The sequence below is a fragment of the Zea mays genome, chromosome 1 (assembly GCF_902167145.1).
Source record: "Zea mays cultivar B73 chromosome 1, Zm-B73-REFERENCE-NAM-5.0, whole genome shotgun sequence".
NCBI classification, from domain to species: Eukaryota; Viridiplantae; Streptophyta; class Magnoliopsida; order Poales; family Poaceae; genus Zea; species Zea mays.
In genome coordinates this window covers 187,727,801-187,735,658 of record NC_050096.1, presented here as the reverse complement: position 1 = coordinate 187,735,658, position 7,858 = coordinate 187,727,801, and positions in this window count along the sequence as shown.

Sequence of the window (7,858 nt, the reverse complement as noted above, 5' to 3'; positions counted from 1 at the left end):
TCGGGGACCATAATTAGGGGTACCCTCAAGACCCATAAATCTCAGATGGTAACCCCCATCAGCACAAAGCTGCAAAGGCCTGATGGGTGCGATTAAGTCAAGGATCGGTCCATTCAAGGGACACGATCGTGCCTCGCCCGAGCCTAGCCTCGGGCAAGGGAAGCCGACCCCGGAGAACCTACGTCTCGCCCGAGGACCCCCCTCCAGCAACGGGCACACTATCGGCTCGCCCGAGGCCCAGTCTTCACCGAGAAGCAACCTTGGCCACATCGCCATGCCGACCGACCAAATCGCAGGGACATTTAATGCAAAGGTGGCCTGACACCTTTATCCTGACGCACGCCCTCCAGTCGATAGAGCCGAAGTGACCACAGTCACTTCGCCGCTCTACTGACCGGTCTGACAAGAGGATAGCGCCGCCTGCGCCGCTCCGACTGCTGAGCCACCCGACAGAGTGAGGCTGACAGCAGCCAAGGCCGGCCTTGGGCGACATAGGAAACTCCGCCTCGCCCGACCCCAGGGCTCGGACTCGGGCTCAGCCCCGGAAGACGGTGAACTCCGCTCCGCCCGACCCAGGGCTCGGACTCGGGCTCAGCCCCGGAAGACGGCGAACTCCGCTCCGCCCGACCCAGGGCTTAGACTCGGGCTCAGCCCCGAAAGACGGCGAACTCCGCTTCACCCGACCCCAGGGCTCGGACATGGGCTCGACCCCGAAAGACGGTGAACTCCGCTCCGCCCGACCCAGGGCACTCGGGCTCAGCCTCGGAAGACGGCGAACTCCACCTCGCCCGACCCCAAGGCTCGGACATGGGCTCAACCCCAGAAGACGACGAACTCCGCCTCTCCCGACCCGGGGGCTCGACCTCGACCTCGACCTCGGAGGAGCCTCCACCTCGCCCAGCCTAGGGCACGGACCGACCACGTCAACAGGAAGCGCCATCATTACCCTACCCCGAGCTGACTCGGGCTACGGGGAACCAGACCGGCGTCCCATCTGGCTCGCTCCACCATGCGAGTAATGATGGCGCCCCGCATGCCCTGTGACGACGGTGGCTCTCAGCCCCCTTATGGAAGCAAGAGGACGTCAGCAAGGACTCGACAGCCCCAACAGCTGTCCTCCCGCCAGGCTCCAGCACTCCTCCGACGGCCACGACACCACGTGAACTGGGCGCCAAGACCTCTCCGGCTGCCACGATGGCATGTACTTAGGGCGCTAGCTCTCCACCGCTAGACACGTTAGCACATTGCTACACTCCCCATTGTACACCTGGATCCTCTCCTTACGCCTATAAAAGGGAGGACCAGGGCCCTCTTACAGGAGGTTGGCCCGCGCGGAGAAGGATGGGACGGCGCTCGCGCAAGGCCGCTCGCTCCCACTCCCGCGTGGACGCTTGTATCCCCCTACTGCAAGCGCACCCAACTCAGGCGCGGGGCTAACACGAAGGCCGCGGGATCCACTCTCTCACGCCTGCCTCCCTCCGGCTGCTTCCTTTCCCCCTTCGCGTTCCGCCTCGCATCGACCCATCTGGGCTGGGGCACGCGGCGACAATTCACTCGTCGGTCTAGGGACCCCCCGGGTTTCGAAACACCGACAAATAGTGAACCGAGTGACCTTATCTTCCTATAATCTTGTCTATTTACTCTAATCCATTCCGATGTTCAAGGGCACTGCGCGGGAAAGTCGAACAGACGCTACGGACAGCGCTCGAGTTGCTTGGGCCTGAGCCTGCTTCCTTCTCACATCGGCCCATTCCACCAGTAACCCTCCCCTGGCCCACGAAGGAATGGCCTAGCGAGATGACAGGTCTAAAGCTTCTCGCGGGGCCTTCTTACCTTCTAGTGGACCCGGGGGATATTTTTCCCCCACAAGCCCCCAACCTTTGAGTTGATTTTGAAATAATCAGCCGAAAGATCCTAAGTCCAGCTCGTGAGTTTGTAGCATGGTTCCACTCTGACAATGGGCACGCCAGAGGTGCTCCCATTGAGTGTTGCTCCTAAATTTTGAGTGACTCAGTAAAAACAGTCTTCTCAAGGGTCTTCATTTGATGCTTTGGAGATCAGCGTCTTGTCATCATATCATGCTTTAGAAGTTAGCATTTCGTCTTCTTGGATTGATAATCTGCTGGGTGCACCAAAGGTGCACTCAATGGGTGTAGCTCCCGAGCTTTGAGTGGATTTTTGAAAAATAATCCACTCAAAGGTCTTCATCTCATGCCCTAGAAATCAGCATCGTCTTGTGCTTTAGAAATCATCATTTTGTCCTGTCTTATGCTTTAGAAATTAGCATTCTGTCTTGTCTTATGCTTTAGAAATCAGCATTTTGTCTTCTAGAATTAAAAATCTATTGGGTGCACCGAAGGTGCACCCAATGGGTGTAGCTCCTGAGCTTTGAGTGGATTTTTGAAAATAATCCACTCAAAGGTCTTCATCTCATGCTTTATAAATCAGCATTTCGTCATCGTCTTGTGCTTTAGAAATCAGCATTTTGTCTTCATCTCATGCCCTTGCGAATTCGAACAACGTTATCTGCCCACACCTTGTTAGGTCTAAAATTTATTTGATCGGTGATAGATTGGACGTTTGGTAGATGGCTCTTGGCTGGTCATCACCCCGCTTTGTGCTTCAATGCCTCTGTCGATTAGACTTGCGGTTCAATAGCTATATTTGGACTTCCTCTGATCTCTATCAATCTCTTCCTTCTGTCTCAATACATTCATTGTGTATACTGTATGGATATGACCTCTTCAGAAAATCTTTTGATAATTCTTGGCTACCCCCCAATGGGCGTGACTAAGGGACGTCTTGGTACGCAGAGCGTTTAGAACACTGTTCTGGAGTAGTAACTTGATATGACCATGGGGTGTAATCATACCGTCCGAGCAGTTGACCTTGGTCCAAACGGTGTCGTGTTATGCGAAGTGGCGCCTGTTGCCTGACTCATTTTCAGGCGGCTTGAATTGCTTATTGAATACTTGCGACTGTTCGGCAAGCGTGGTAGGAAGTGGACAGTCACTCCCAGCCTCTATAAATAGCTTGCTTGCACCGTCGTTCTCTTCACTAATCTTTTGATCATCTGTTGCTTTTCTTCTAACTCCCTCTTCTCCTCCATCCAACCATGGGCAAGGGCAAGAAAGGTCGAGGTTCGCCCCGTCGCGCAGGCGACAAGCGGAAGCATGACCCAAGTCCTCCCTCAGAGGACTTCAGCGACTCGGAGTATTCGGAGGAGGTTTCCTCCGGGTTCGAGGGGTCGCCGGTCTATGCTTCCCTCCGGTGTCGTCCGATGACTCAGACGACTCCTAGGGGTTAGCCGCTGAGGTGTGGACGTACATCCGCTCCGTCGAGCACATCGGGCTCAAAGGTTCGGATGAGTTAGAGGTCTCCTCAGATGAGAACTCCTCCGAGTCGTCCGAGGAAGAGAGCGGTAGCGACTGTGGCGATGAAGGCGACGGCAGTGGCGACGACAACGGGGGAGGTGGCGGCAGCGACGGTGAAGGCAGCGGTGGCAACGGCAGCAAAGGCGACGGCGGCGACAACAACACCAAGGGTGACAGCGGCGACAGTGATGGTGGAGGCAAGGGCGGCAGCGGCAGCAGCAAGGCCAGTGGCAAAAGCTCCACTGGTCTAAATATTAGTATAGATAATTAGTAGTAGTAGAAGTAGAATAATATAGTGATAGTTAGTAATGTAGTAAGGTAGTGTAATGTAATGTAAGGTAATGTAATGTAATGTAAGGTAATGCAATGTAATGTAATGTAGTAAAAAAGGGGAAAAGGCTGACTCATAATGAGTCGGCTTTTGAGTTTGTGAAAACCCCCTCCAATATTAATGAAGAACTTTAGTTGTTCCGAGTGATTGCTGTCTTTTGCGGCGTTTTCTGTTCATGTGCTTGATAGTTTGTCCATATGCCTGACGCTACTGGCGTTTTAGAGGTAAACGCCGAGTGATGCCTGAAACTTTGCTTTCCTAAGTAGCGACCTGGCACTTTAGAAATAGTGCCCAACCCAGGAAATCCCATTTATACTCGCGTCGACGTGCTTTTTTGATTTCTGAGCCCTAATTTCACTTTTTGCCTTTGAACCACTCCTCTGCTTCCCTGAGATTTCGAACTTGCTCGTTCCGCCAGAGAGATCATGATGGCGCCAAAACGAAAGACGCAGAGCACCGCTGCTGCATTCATCCCCCATCGACCCCAACAGCCAGCTTCCCTTTGCTGGTAATCATGTGTCGGTTATTTCTGAATCTGACCTTCTTCATCTCATTGAAGTTGGGGTTTTGCTTCCAAAAGAGCTCTGCTCTTGGCAGATTTGCCACGGTGTCACCGTCCCGATAGAGGATACACATGAATCTGTCGTTTATGTTCCTTTTCTCATCCATGGGATTGCTCTTCCCATCTCCCCTTTTTTCGCGGTCTCCTTGATTTCTATGAGCTGAATTTGACGCATCTGAACCTTAATTCCATTATGCAAGTCTCCATTTTCGTTCACCTGTGTGAGGCCTTTCTCGGGATTCTCCCCCACTTCGGTCTCTGGAAGTATCTCTATCACTGTCGGCCTGGGATGGCTGGGGGACAACATCAGCTTGTTGGCGGTGCAAGTCTAGAGCTTCGCCGGGGGAGGAAAGTAGAGTACCTTGACATTCCTCTCAAGGACATCAAAGTCTGTAATATATATTCTACAGGTGCATAAAGGTTCAACACAAACCAATAAATATTCAAGTTAGGGATCAAATACAAAGGAGCAAAGAAACCGAGTGTGCTGTGGTGTGGCGCACTGGACTGTCCGATGTGCCACCGGACAGTGTCCGGTGCACCAGGTCCGTACAGGGCTGAACCAGCCGCTCTGGGGTTTCTTCAGGCGCACTCCGCTAAAATTCACCGGACTGTCCGGTGTGCCACTGGACTGTCCGATGTCTAGCGGAGCAACGACTAACTCGCGCAACAGTCGACTCTGCAAAGGCTACAGTGCGCGGCAGAAGTCAGAGCAGAAGTCAGGGGCGCACCGGATAGTGAACATGACCTATCTGGTGTGCCACCAGAAGTCAACAGCGCCAACGGTCGACTGAGTCCGAACCATAACGGTTGGGTGACGTGGCGGCGCACCGGACAATGTCCGGTGGCACACCAGACTGTCCGGTGCGCCCATCGACAGTAGCCCCTCCCCAACGGTTGTTTGGTGGTTGAGGGCTATAAATACCCCCAACCACCTCCACTCCAACCATCCAAGCATTCATCACACTTCAATCAATACAAGAGCAAAGTGCAACACTCCAAGACACAAATCAAGCGATAGATCCACTCAAAGTCCCGAATTCATCTCTAGCGCATTAGAGCTTGTGAGAGGATCACTTGTGTTTCTTGTTGCTCTTGTTTGCTTGGTTGGCTTTCTTTTCTTTTCTTGTTACTCTCAGGTGCTTTGTAAGCAAGGCAAGAGACACCAATTGTGTGGTGGTCCTTGCGGGGTCTAAGTGACTCGTGAGAAGTAAAGAAGAAAGCTCACTCGGTCTAAGTGACTGTTTGAGAGAGGGAAAGGGTTGAAAGAGACCCGGTCTTTGTGACCACCTCAACTGGGACTAGGTTCTTTAGAACCGAACCTCGGCAAAACAAATCACCATGTTCATCCACATTATTTCTTGGTTGATTTGTTTTCCCCTCTCTCCCGGACTTAATATTCATTCTAACGCTAACCCCGGCTTGTAGTGTGTGTTTAAAGTTATAGTTTTCATATTCCGCCTATCCACCCCCCTCAAGGCGACTTTCAGTACTGAATGTTGCTTTCTGTTCGTAGGAGGAGAAGCGAGCACTCGTTGCCTCTCGTGACAATTTGGACAGGCTGTACCGTGACACTAGTAACTCCTTGACCATCTTGGAGAGGAGCCACCACTTCACCATGTCTGACCTAGATCATCACCGCCATGAGCTGCAGATATCCCAAGATGAAGTTCTGCGACTTGGACAACTGTTATCGACCAAGGATTCCACCATAAAGGATCTGCGTGCTTCCAAGAAGCTTGTTGCACAGGAGTTAGAGACCGCTCGACTGGCTCTTAAAGCTTTAGAGGACAGCTGCACCGTCTTGAAGGCTCAGCGTGACAAGGCTATGGACAAAGCCGTTCGCGAGGCCCGGCGTCGTGGTGCCTGACGATATTGTCGCCGATGTCAAGGTCGCGCCCGATGCTTCAAGTCATCCTTCTTCTTCCGTATCACCTGTGAAAGACATTGCTAGCAAAGATGTTTCAATGCAGTGATGTCGTGCAAAGCACTCTTTCTTATTGAGTTAGCATCTTTTTTAGAGGATGTAATATGAATTCTATGTGCGTGTGACGGTGTATTAGAACTCGAATTTTTTGTGGACAGGGTGCTAGAACACGCCCCTGGTGCCAACAAGTAAAACATTCTTTTTTCCTGAAGAGCTAATAGTTTCGCTGTTAGTGTATAGTAGTCACCCTGATCGTCACGAAAGCAAGTGTGCCATGCTGGTTTAGAGGCATTTTCTGACTTAAGCCGATCGCCTGGCTGGTAGGGCATAATGATCGCCCTAAGATAAGTAGGTGTGAGCATGTCGCACCGTCTTAAGTCATCGCCGACTTAAGCCGATTGCTCCGTTAGCAGGGTATAGTGGTCACCCTAAGTAAGGTTAGCGTGAGCATGTCGCACCGACATAAGTCGTCATCGACTTAAGTCGATTGCTCTGTTAGTAGGGTATAGTGGTCACCCTAAGTCGAGTAAGCATGAGCATGTCGCACCGACTTAAGTCGTCATCAACTTAAACCGATTGCTCTGTTAGTAGGGAATAGTGGTCACCCTAAGTCGAGTAAGAGTGAGCATGTCGCACCGTCTTAAGTCGTCGCCGACTTAAGCCGATTGCTCCATTAGTAGGGTATAGTGGTCACCCTAAGTCGAGTAAGCGCGCTGATTTCAAGTCCAATCCAATCGAAGTTAGCTGAAAGTCAAGAGTCTGAATGCCTTTGAAAACGAAAACTTTCTTGATGATGAAGTCCCCAGATTACAAAGTACAAAGTTTCTTCGAGAATTTTTGAGGCCTCGCTAGGGATAGAACTTTCTGAGGTGCTCTATGTTCCATGAGTTCCCAACTTCCGTGCCATCCATTTGAGTAAGCCGGTATGATCATGGCCGAGTGATCTCTGATATGATGAATGGCCCTTCCCATAGTGGTGATAGCTTGTGCCGTCCTTCCCCCGTTAGAATTCGGCGAAGGACCAAGTCTCCCACAACAAAGGACCGGTGTCACACGACTTTATCATGATAGCGCCTCAAGGTCTGCTGGTACCTAGCCGACTGAATTACTATGTTCAACCGTTCTTCCTCCAGCACATCAATATCTTCTAGCCTGGTAGCTTCTGCTTCAGCTATGCTTTCGAAAGCCAACCTCGGCGCCCCGAATATTACGTTGGCGGGCAGCACTGCCTCTGACCCATAAACCATGAAGAACAGGGTATTTCCATGCAGAGCTCGACTGGGTTGAGTTCTCAGGCTCCAAACCACGTATGGTAGCTCTCTGATCCATTTTCCTGCAAGTTTTTCATTCTTATCAAATACTTTCTTCCTGAGTGCTTACAGTATCACCCCATTGGCTCTTTCTACTTGGCCATTGGCTCTTGGATACGCTACTGATGCATACTTAATCTGGATGCTCCGCTGCTCACAGAAGTCAAAGAATTCAGAGCTGGTGAAGTTGGATCCCAGGTCGGTAATGATGCTATTTGGTATCCCAAACTTGAATATTATGTCTTGTATGAATTCCACTGCCTTGGCTGAGGTCAAAGAGGCAATGGGCTTGTACTCTATCCATTTTGTGAATTTGTCAATGGCAACCAGCACGTGAGTATAGCCTCCCTGAGC